Raw genomic sequence first — 12727 nt, forward strand, 5'->3', positions numbered from 1 at the left:
TAACATTCTTGCATTAATGCCAACCCAGTATGGCCACCTGTGTTCTGTGTCCTCGGCCTTAACTTTCTGGTTGAAGAAACAGCCTTTTTCACTTGTTCTCCATTGTTGGGGATGACGTATTTAAGATCATTTAAAAATAAAAACGGAGGAACTGTGGTTCAGGCGTCTCCAATGGAGCCGGGTGGCCATTGTGGATGTGGTTTCAGACACATTCTTGCATCGACTCCTGAATTTTCTGAACTATCTCAAACTCAAGGACATCATCAGCTGTTTTCAAAACAATATCTGCTAGCAGCTGCCAGTTGCAACCTTATGGTCTCAGGGTCTCCCCTAGTAACTATGCAACCATTTTGGGCCCCAACCAATCCGTGCTTAACAAGCACCCTTACTTTGTGCCAGCTCCAATCCTAATTCTTGGCAAACAACTTATGTAATTTTATGGGTTTTGCGTATATAAGCCTCCTTCATTTTGTGGTCCAGTGGAACACAATTCAAGTGCTTTTTGAATCTGTGTCTCCTGGGCTACAGTCCTCATTTTGGCTCACATGAAACTCTCCTCTATCCCTTATTATAAATTGTTTATTGATTATTTACATCAACATTGTTTTCCATTCATTTCATGTGATGAAGGGCAGAGGGTCTCAGACTCTATCTCCTCCAAACAAAATAAGAGAGATGGATCGTGTATTGAGCACCTACTATGTTCCTAATCCTTGTGGATGACCTTGTGAAGAGTCTTCTCTTGCTCATTTTATAGATGGGGAAGCCAGCTCAGAGAAGGGCAGTGACCTGCCTAAGGTCTAAACACCTAAAGTTCTCTCTGGTCTTCTGCTCACCACGGCTCCTTGGGTGGCATTTAGTGAAAGGAATATTAACTATCTTTGACTGGAGAGAAATTTGCACGATTTTGTAAGTTTCAGAGCAAAAGACCCTCAGCTGTGAACTGAGGTCTGTGGACAGTAGCTTATAGGGAGGGATGAGGAAGGCAGAGATCCATGAAGAGGTACATTCTCTGACTCCAGTTATGAGCTCCCAGCACTTCTGCTAAGAGGAACCTTGGATGCAATCTCAGATGGGCTTTTGCCCTCCATTTCCTTTGCACAAGGCCAGATTCTGGCTTCCAGGAGAGGCTGGGAATATAGTAGGCTCCTTTATGGGGAGCAGGTATTGCTGCGTCAGCATGGCTGGGCACTTTCTGCTGTAGAAGGGCAGATATATGACTACCAAGACATGTCCCAGGGTGAGAGTACCCATCCTCCCCTGACCTCTAGAGTAAAACTCCCAAAGGCTCAGGGCCTGTCATCATGACTCAGCACCAAGGGACCTCCTTCTGGGGTTTCTGTTTTAAGGGTTTAATGTATATGAAAGTGTTTTGAAACGTAGAAAGAGCTATACAAATACTCATATAGAAAGTTGAGGCTTGAAACTATAAAATTCCTAGAAGAAGACATATGGGAAAATCTTCATAACATTGGTTTTGGCAGTGATTTCATGGATATGACACTGAAAGAACAGGCAACGAAAGACAAAATAGACATCAAACTAAAAGCCTTCTGCAAAGCAAAGGAAACACTCAACAGGGTAAAAATGCACCCCAGAGAATGGGAGAAAGTATTTGCAAATCTTATGTCTCATAAGGGGTAATATCCAAAATATGTAAGGGACTCCTACTACCCAATAGCAAAAAAACAAATAAACTTTTTAATAAACGGGCAAAGGACTTGAACTGAGGTTTTTGAAAAGAAGACATACAAATGGCCAACAGCTATATGAAAAGGTGCTCAGCACCACTAATCATCAGGGAAATGCAAACCAAAACCACAATGAGATATCACATCATACCTGTTAGGATGGCCATTATCAAACAAACAAAGTCTGGCAAGGATGTAGAGAAATTGGAACCCTGTGCACTGTTTCTGGGATAGTAAAATGGTGCAACTATTAGGGAAAACAGTATGGAGGTTCCTAAAAAAATTAAAAATAGAACTAACATATGATCCAGCAATCCTACTTCTAGGTATTTATCTGAAAGAACTGAAAGCAGGATCTTTTTTTTTTTTGAAACATTTATATTAACATATTTCCATACAAATAACCCAATGAAAGTTTAGTATTAGTTGTTTTGTTTGTTTGTTTTTTTATACTGCAGGTTCTTATTAGTCATCAATTTTATACACATCAGTGTACACATGTCAATCCCAATCGCCCAATTCAGCACACCACCATCCCCACCCCACCGCAGTTTTCCCCCCTTGGCGTCTATATGTCTGTTCTCTACATCTGTGTCTCAACTTCTGCCCTGCAAACCAGCTCATCTGTACCATTTTTCTAGGTTCCACATACATGCGTTAATATACGATATTTGTTTTTCTCTGAAAGCAGGATCTTAAAAAGATGTCTGCACGCATGTTCATTTCAGCATTATGCACAATAGCCAAGAGGTGGAAGCAACCTAAATGTCCATCGACAGATGAATGAATAAAGAAAATGTGGTATATACATACAATGGAATATCATTCAGTCATAAAAAAGATGGATAAACCTTGAGGACATTATGCTAAGTGAAACAAACCAGTCACAGAATGAGAAATACTGCATGATTCTATTTATATGAGGCATCTAGAGTAATCAACCTCATAGAAACAGAGAGTAGAGTGGTGGTTGCCAGGGGCTGGGGGAGTTGCCAGAGGGAAATGGGGAATTGCTGTTTAATGGGTATAGAGTCTCAGTCATGGATGAAAAATTTCTAGAAATCCCTGTACAACATTGTGCATATAGTTAACAATATAGTACTGTACACTTATGAATTTGTTGAGGGTAAATCTCATTTTATGTGTGTGTGTTTTTTTTTTTTTTTTTTTTTCATGTAATGTCTGAAACATTTATATTAACATATTTCCATACAAATAACCCAATGAAAGTTTAGTATTAGTTGTTTTGTTTGTTTTTTTATACTGCAGGTTCTTATTAGGCATCAGTTTCATACATATCAGTGTATACATGTCAATCCCAATTGCCCAATCCAGCACACCACCATCCCCACCTCACCGCAGTTTTCCCCCCTTGGTGTCCATATGACCATTCTCTACATTTGTGTCTCAACTTCTGCCCTGCAAACTGGCTCATCTGTACCATTTTTCTAGGTTCCGCATACATGCATTAATATACGATATTTGTTTTTCTCTTTCTGACTTACTTCACTCTGTATGACAGTCTCTAGATCCATCCATGTCTCAACAAATGACTCAATTTCGTTCCTTTTTATGGCTGAGTAATATTCCATTGTATATATGTACCACATCTTCTTTAGCCATTCGTCTGTTGATGGGCATTTAGGTTGCTTCCATGACCTGGCTATTGTAAATAGTGCTGCAATGAACATTCGGGTGCATGTGTCTTTTTGAATTACGGTTTTCTCTGGGTATATGCCCAGTAGTGGGATTGCTGGGTCATATGGTAATTCTATTTTTAGTTTTTTAAGGAACCTCCATACTGTTCTCCATAGTGGCTGTATCAATTTACATTCCCACCAACAGTGCAAGAGGGTTCCCTTTTCTCCACACCCTCTCCAGCATTTGTTGTTTGTAGATTTTCTGATGATGCCCATTCTAACAGGAGTGAGGTGATACCTCATTGTAGTTTTGATTTGCATTTCTCTAATAATTAGTGATGTTGAGCATCTTTTCATGTGCTTCGTGGCCATCTGTATGTCTTCTTTGGAGAAATGTCTATTTAGGTCTTCTGCCCATTTTTGGATTGGGGTGTTTGTTTCTTTGATATTGAGCTGAATGAGCTGTTTATATATTTTGGAGATTAATCCTTTGTCCGTTGATTCATTTGCAAATATTTTCTCCCATTCTGAGGGTTGTCTTTTCGTCTTGTTTATGGTTTCCTTTGCTGTGCAAAAGCTTTGAAGTTTCATTAGGTCCCATTTGTTTATTTTTGTTTTTATTTCCATTACTCTAGGAGGTGGATCAAAAAAGATCTTGCTGTGATTTATGTCAAAGAGTGTTCTTCCTATGTTTTCCTCTAAGAGTTTTATAGTGTCCAGTCTTATATTTAGGTCTCTAATCCATTTTGAGTTTATTTTTGTGTATGGTGTTAGGGAGTATTCTAATTTCATTCTTTTACATGTAGCTGTCCAGTTTTCCCAGCACCACTTATTGAAGAGACTGTCTTTTCTCCATTGTATATCTTTGCCTCCTTTGTCATAGATTAGTTGACCATAGGTGCGTGGGTTAATCTCTGGGCTTTCTATCTTGTTCCATTGATCTATGTTTCTGTTTTTGTGCCAGTACCATACTGTCTTGATTACTGTAGCTTTGTAGTATAGTCTGAAGTCAGGGAGTCTGATTCCTCCAGCTCCATTTTTTTGCCTCAAGACTGCTTTGGCTATTCGGGGTCTTTTGTGCCTCCATACAAATTTTAAGATGATTTGTTCTAGCTCCGTAAAAAATGCCATTGGTAATTTGATAGGGATTGCATTGAATCTGTAGATTGCTTTGGGTAGTATACTCATTTTCACAATGTTGATTCTTCCAATCCAAGAACATGGTATATCTCTCCATCTGTTGGTATCATCTTTAATTTCTTTCATCAGTGTCTTATAGTTTTCTGCATACAGGTCTTTCGTCTCCCTAGGTAGGTTTATTCCTAGGTATTTTATTCTTTTTGTTGCAATGGTAAATGGGAGTGTTTCCATAATTTCTCTTTCAGATTTTTCATCATTAGTGTATAGGAATGCAAGAGATTTCTGTGCATTAATTTTGTATCCTGCAACTTTACCATATTCATTAATCAGCTCTAGCAGTTTTCTGGTGGCAGTTTTAGGATTCTCTATGTATAGTATCATGTCATCCGCAAACAGTGACAGTTTTACTTCTTCTTTTCCAATTTGTATTCCTTTTATTTCTTTTTCTTCTCTGATTGCCGTGGCTAGGACTTCCAGAACTATGTTGAATAATAGTGGTGAGAGTGGACATCCTTGTCTCGTTCCTGATCTTAGAGGAAATGCTTTCAGTTTTTCACCATTGAGAGTGATGTTTGCTGTGGGTTTGTCATATATGGCCTTTATTATGTTGAGGTAGGTTCCCTCTATGCCCACTTTCTGGAGAGTTTTTATCAGAAATGGGTGTTGAATTTTGTCAAAAGCTTTTTCTGCATCTATTGAGATGATCATATGGTTTTTATTCTTCAATTTGTTAATATGGTGTATCACATTGATTGATTTGCGTATATTGAAGAAGCCTTGCATCCCTGGGATAAATCCCACTTGATCGTGGTGTATGATCCTTTTAATGTGTTGCTGGATTCTGTTTGCTAGTATTTTGTTGAGGATTTTTGCATATGTGTGTGTGTTTTTACCACAATTGAAAAAAAAAAAAAAGAGGCTAAGTGATTTACTCAAAATTCAAAAGCTAATCAATGTGGTCTCATTTTGGGTTTTTTCCCATTATTATAGTGTAACTCATGAAACTTTGTGGTCAAATATATTCTTTACTCATTCAATAATTTTTTTTTTTTTGACCACACTGCATGGCATGCGGGATCTTAGTTCCCTGACCAGGGATCAAATCTGCACCCCCTGCAGCGGAAGCATGGTGCCCTAACCACTGGACTGCCTGGGAATTCCCCATTAAAGAAATATTTATTGCATGTCCACTATGTGCCAAACATTGTTTTAGGTGCTGGAGATATGACAATGAACAAAACAGACATAAGTGCTGATCCTTGTTGAATTTTAATTCTAGTCCTGGGAAGATTAAAAAAAAAAAAAAAGACAAATGTGTTTATAGTATATTAGAAGGTGATAAACTAAGCCCGCATCCCAGCTAGCCAAGTGACCCCTCCACACCTTCCGCTAAGGTTTCAACAGACCTCACTGAAAGGCCATGTCAAATGGAACATGCCATGGAAACCATGATGCTCACGTTTCACAAATTGCTGGGGATAAAGTCTACTCTACAAAGGAGGACCTGAGGATACTCATGGAAAAGGAGTTCCCTGGATTTTTGGAAAATCAAAATATTGAAGGACCTGGACCAGTAGTAAGATGGTTAAGTGGACTTCCAGAGCTTCTTTTTGCTAAATGCTGGGCTCACTATTGCATGCGATGACTATTTTGTGGTGCACATGAAGCAGAAGGGAAAGAAGAATGCAGCATGGAGCAATTACTCCCACCATGATTAGACTTCTCCCGCTGGGGCGCTTAAGGAATCTGTCCCATAGCTTCCCCCGTATAAGGATTTCATGAGCAGATAGGGCCCCTTAGAAAAGGTACAAATAAAATCCAACTCCCATTTGACGAGCAGAGAAAGCAGAGTCAGTTAAAGCCAGATAAGCTTTTTTTAAAAAGTAAATTTATTTATTTATTTATTTATGGCTGCATTGGGTCTTCGTTGCTGTGCACACGCTTTCTCTAGTTGCGGCAAGCGGGGGCTACTCTTCGTTGCTGTGCGCGGGCTTCTCATTGCGGTGGCTTCTCTTGTTGCGGAGCAGGGGCTCTAGGCACGCGGGCTTCAGTAGTTGTGGCTTGCAGGCTCTAGAGCACAGGCTCAGTAGTTGTGGCGCACGGGCTTTGTTGCTCCGCGACATGTGAGATCTTCCTGGACCAGGGATCGAACCTGTGTGCCCTGCATTGACTGGCGGATTCTTAACCACTGCGCCACCAGGGAAGTCCCAGATATGCTTTTGATTTTTATATTGGTCACATCCTCTTGCCCTCAATAAACAACTTCCTTTTTTTCGTTCCTAAAAAGATGGTGATATGATAAATGCTAAGAAGGAAAATAAAGCAGGGGAGGGAGATAGGGAGTACAGGGGGAGGCGGTCCACTTTAAGTAGGTAGAGGGCATAGCAAATGCAAAACCCCTTGGGCGGGGTTGTGTCAAGTGCAGAGCAAGGCATCCCTGTGGCTGGAGCAGAGCGAGAGAGTGAGTGAGGAGGAGGATGGTGAGAGATGAGGTTAGAGGAGCAAAGGGCAGGGGGCAGGGCTTTCCTGGGACCTCTCTGGCTGCCGTATCAAGAAGAGGCAGTGAGGAAGTGATGGGGGAAGCCTGGAGGCGAGTTAAGCCCTTACAATAACACAGGTGAGAAAATATGAGAGCTGGTGGTGGACGAGGTTAGAAATCACTAGATATTGAAGACAAAGCCCACAGAATATCCTGATGGGTTGATGGTGGGAGGACACCACAGAAAGAGGGGAGTCAAAGGTGACTCCCTGGTTTTGACCCTGGAGAGCTGGAAGGATGAAATGAAAGGATGAGGAAGACCATGGGTCAGGCAGGTTCAGTTCTTGTAAATCAAATCATTGGTCAACTCCTTTATTCACTTGCTACATAAAATGAATTTTAATTATACAAAGAATACACATTCCCCTTGTAAAAATGAAAACATTTGAGCCCACCTTGGTCTTCTCTCCACCTTTATAGATGTAACTACTGTTATTTGTTTGGTATGAATGCTCCCAGATCCTTTGCTAGATGTTTACGTACCTACAGGTATTCCCTTGGAAAATATAGTTTTGTGAGTTCTGGAAGGAAAGAACTTTACATAAATACATCACTCTGCAACTTGCTGTTTTCATTCAATAATATGAGTTGGAAATGAGTTCATATTTGTACATAGAGATCTACCTCATTTGTTTTCATGGCTGCATAATATTCCTTATGTTAGACAACTTTAAAGGAATGGTGAATTCATTTGAAAGTGGAGAAAACTTTTGCAAGGTGTATTAGTCAGGGTTCTTCAGAGAATCAGAATATATTTATACAGGGGCGGAGAGAGGTGCGGGGGACAGGCAGGGGAAGCTGCCCTAATTATCGCAGAAGGTAGAAACAGGATTGCAGAGAGCAAGGAGTTGTTTTTTAGGAAATGTGGCAACAGAGACGGGATTCCCCCATGCTGTCCTCAACTCAGTGTTTGCGAAGGCATATTTCTTATTAACCTAGGAGACGTGAATTGTTCCAGCAGTGAAAGTGAATGATTTTATAGACTCATAAACTCATGGATTCCTGCTGCTGGCAGTCTTATGCCATTATTGACGGTTTACTGCCCTGTGCAAATGGGGACTTTGTTGCCACGTGGGGTGGAAGGCACAGGGCTGGAGGCAGGCAGTTCTCACTCTAATCTGAGCTACTCCTCAAGAGATATGATCACGGGACTTCCCTGGTGGTGCATTAGTTAAGAATCCGCCTGCCAATTCAGGGGACATGGGTTCGAGCCCTGGTCTAGGAAGATCCCACATGCCGCGGAGCAACTAAGCCTGTGCGCCACAACTACTGAGCCTGTGCTCTAGAGCTCCCGAGCCACAACTACTGAGCCCACGTGCCACAACTGCTGAAGCCCGCGCACCTAGAGCCCCTGCTCTGCAACAAGAGAAGCCACCGCAGTGAGAAGCCCTCGCACCGCAGCGAAGAGTAGCCCCCGCTCTCAGCAACTAGAGAAAGCCCGCGTTCAGCAACAAAGATCCAACGCAGCCAAAAATAAATAAAAATAAAAATAAATAAATTTATTTTAAAAAAAAGGAGATATGTGGTCTGGGAGAAGGTGGATCACTTTCAGTCTTTGGGATAATCTTAGAGATAATCTCTAAACAGACAGACCAAGGTTCCCAGCAGGTGCCTTATACCAGCATGAGGCCCATGGGCTGTACGGGCTGGAAGGACCCCAGGGTTCTTTTTAACCCAAGGTCTTTATGTTGCAACTGAGGGAGCTGGACAACTTGATCATCAGAGTTCAGGTGTAAGGTCCTATCTTTTGTTCTGAAAACTGAATTGTATAAGCATAGGATTGGGAATTCCTAGTTTAGCATCAATTTATATTAAAAAGTTTTGGGTGGATAGTTGATAAAAGCTTTGTGTGAGTCGCCACTAAGATATGGTTATGAAAAATGAACATGCTATATTTAAAGATAGTCATTATATTTATAAAATAAAATTAATACATGTTCATGGTAGGGAATTTGAAAAATATTAAAAAGTATATAGACAAAGTCAGAAATCACCCATAAAATCTCTACTACCTAAAGCCAATAATTGTAAATATTTTGTGTGTACATATAGATCAAAAATATTATATAAAGCAATCATGTTGCATCTACAATTCTGTATTGCACTTAAAATTAAACTTTTTATTTTGAGATAATTGTAGATTCACATGCAGTTGTAAGAAATAATAAAGAGAGATCCCATGTACCCTCTACCAAGTTTACCCCAATGGTAACATCTTGGAAAAACTATAGTACAATATCACAACCAGCATATTGACATTTATAATCCACTGATATTATTCAGATTTCCCTCTTTTACTTATACACATTTGTGAGTGTGTGTGTGTTTAGTTCTCTACAGTTTTATCACGTGTGTAGTTTCATGTATCCACAACCACAGTGAAACCCAGAATAGTTCCAGTACCACAAGGAGTTCTCATTTTGCCCTTTTATCATCACACCCCCTTACTCTCATACCCGCTCACTCATTCCTGACCCCTGGCAACCACTGATCTGTTCTCCATGTCTAAATTTTATCTTTTCAAAGATGTTATATAAATGAATTATAACTGCCTTTTGATATATATATATATATATATATATATATATATATATATATATATAACCTTTTAGAATTGTTTTTTTCCACTCAGCATAATTTCCTTGAGATCTGTCCAGTTGTGTATCACTAATTCACTTCTCTTTATTGCTGAGTACTATTCTGTGGTATGGATGTACCAGTTTGTTTAACTAGAGGAGGTGGGGTAGGTCAGCCATGTTGCCTGTTGTCGCTGTTTATTTTAGCCTCTACCAAAAAGAGTTGAAGGACATCTGGGTTGCTTCCAGTTTTTGGCAATTAAATAAAGCCGCTATGAGCACTCATGTACAAGTTTTTATGTGAAGATATGTTTTCATTTCCCTGGGACAGATGTCCAAGAGCTTGATTACTGGGTCATGTAGTAATTGTGTGTTTAATTTATAAGAAACTGCCTAAAATTTTTTTTGAAGTGTGAATCACATATTTTTTTTGTTTTGTTTTCTTTTGGCCATGCCACACAGCTTGCAGGATCTTAGTCCTCAGACCAGGGACTGAATCCATGCCCCCTGCCTCCTAACCACTGGACCACCAGGGAAGTCCCTGAATCACACATTTTTAACATGTAGTGTGAATATTTCTCTAAATAATAAAGTAGGCTTTGCAAAAAAGATTTTAAATGACAACATTATATTGCATGGGACGGGTATAGCATAATTTATTTAAGCTTTTCCCTAATGTTGAACATTTTGGTTGTTTCAGATTTCTCTTTCCCTGTAGAAATCATGATTAGACGCCTGCATGTGCAGTTGGTGTGAAGAACAGGCCGGCTGGAACTGTTCTTGCCGTGCCCAGTGATGAGAAGTTTCTGAAAGATTGATTTGTGCTAACTTCACTGCACAGGAGCCTGAGGGAGACATCAGAATGCCACCCTTCTTGTCGTTCAGTAAGAAATACAACTATCGCACACACAGGGAGTGTGCATGGTAGCACTGGCATAAACGGCATCCCCTTTGGCCTGTGTTGGAAGGCTAACATAATTGTAAACTCCTTTTTAGTTTACCAGGAGAAAGACACCAGAATGCCACAACTCTTCCTGTGGTCAAGTGCCAGGGTGATCAGATGGTCCCCTGGTGAGCTTGGAACGAGGAAAAGGGTGGACTACCTCTAATGGCCCCATTTTCGTGGTCTAGTGCCTCCTTCTCATCTTGGGAATGGTCTTGTCATAGAACAGAACTCAGGACATCTGCTGGCCGAGATGCACACGAGGGCTTCAATGGGCTCTGCCCATGGTCACTCTCTTGATTTCTGCATGTCTGTGTGCAAAACTTCTTCTGATGGGCACAATATTTATTTTGGGAATTGATGCCCTCAATCAAGTCCTGTGAGCCAGTAGCTTTTCTCTCTCCTTCCATTGACTTTGTCTTTGGTTTCTGATCCATTTTGGGTTGATTCTGCCATTCAGCACTCAGTGGGAAATGCAGTTTCCTCATTCCTAAGTTCTTGGAGGATGCTTCACTGTGGCCTCTGAGTACTTATAGCTTCTACTATTGTAAATAACTTTCATTATTACAAATAACTTGTGCTCTTACAAACAACCCATTCTACATGCATCTTGTCTTTTTAAAATTATTTCTTTAAGGGAAATTTTAGAAGCGTAGTACATTGGGTTCAAGAGTATGAACATTTTTTTTGTTGGTGGCGGTGATCATTTATAATGCCATCCCTAGGAAAGTATAATAGCTCATTCTGGAGCTTTGTGAGAACGCCCACTTCACTTTATGTTTATCAACACTGGCCAGTAGATGTTTTAATGCAAATTTAGTAAGTGAAAAGGGCATCTGTTTTAATTTGTATGTCATCGATTTTCAGTGGGCTGAGAGCTAATGTGTAAACAGCCTGCCCCCTAAGGCAAGGCCAAGGGTTATCAGCCGGGCTGGGCCACTTCCAGTTTTCAGAAGTGCTCAGAACTTTGTATGGCACTGACCACAGTAAGAAAAGATTTCTCTGCTGAAGGCAATGGTGATGGAAGCTCTGTACTGAGCGTGTAACTTGGAGTCCCAGGCAGTACAGCCAGGTGGGCTTCATTCATTCATTAATTCAACAAACAGCTCTTGAGTACCTCCTTTCAAAGGACTATGCTAGGAATTGGAGGATCGGCCAGACATCCTCTCTGCTCTCAGGAGTTTATAATCAAGGAGATGAGACAGACAGATAGTTACAAAGCAATGTGATAAGCACAAACAGGGCGCTAAGCCATGGGAACAGAGAGAGGGAAACACCAAGTGCAAGCTGAGGGGTGAGGGCCAGGGATGACTAGGTTGAGTCTTAAAGGATAGGAGTTCAAGGGAACAATCACAGGCAGAGTCAGGCAAACGACTGGGTGGAAAGAAATCTCAGAAATTGTAGGTTAAACAAAGGGCAGCCCAGAACATCAAGATTAGAAGTAAGGGCAAGAGGTGAAATTCTAAGGTACCCCAGAACCTTAGAGAGCTCCAGGTGCTCTTATACCTCTGATCTGTTATCTGTGGTACCCAGGGTTAAACTGATTGATCCCTGCCCCAGGCAGAATGCTCCAGCCATTACAGAGACCCTGCATGGTGAGTCTGAGCTCCAATACTCTTCAGAAGTGGGGTGTATTCATCCTCATTCAGCCACGTGGCCTGTCTCACAAGTTGACTGATTCAGTGTTGCTGCTGTGAGCACTGGTGGACTTGGAATCAGAAACGTCAACCTGAGACCTTGAATAAATCATTTAGTCTCCCTGAATCTCAGTTTTTTATTTCTAAGATGAGGGGAAAAAGACTTCATAGGGCTGCAAGAGGTTCAAATGAAATAAGGTATGTAAAAGTGTTTTGCAGCTACAAATATTATGGTTATTACTATTACTATTAAGCTTAAAATAGTCATTTATTCGTGGAAGCTCTGTGAATTGGCAGCTGATCCCTTCTATCCTCCTCTCAGACATGCGTGTTCCTAAGAATCCCCTGGAACTTGGTCCAACTGCAGATTCCCAGGCACCATCCCAAGCAATTCTGATTGAGTGGGTCTGGGTTGGTCCCGTGAGTTTGTAATTTAACAAGACCTTGAAGTAATTCTGATGCAGGTGGTGACACAATCACACGCTGGAGAAATGGGAACTGAGTTCTACTGGGTTGGCCAAAAAGTTCGTTCAGTTAATGAATACGTTGTTCGATAAAGTT

General features: G+C 40.8%; 1 pseudogene; it reads left to right on the forward strand.

Moving 5' to 3' along the window:
• Positions 1-5898: 5898 nt before the first annotated feature.
• LOC118901209 lies at positions 5899-6189 on the forward strand (annotated as a pseudogene).
• The last annotated feature ends 6538 nt before the right edge of the window (positions 6190-12727 follow it).

The sequence above is a fragment of the Balaenoptera musculus genome, chromosome 9, assembly GCF_009873245.2.
Source record: "Balaenoptera musculus isolate JJ_BM4_2016_0621 chromosome 9, mBalMus1.pri.v3, whole genome shotgun sequence".
Lineage (NCBI taxonomy): Eukaryota > Metazoa > Chordata > Mammalia > Artiodactyla > Balaenopteridae > Balaenoptera > Balaenoptera musculus.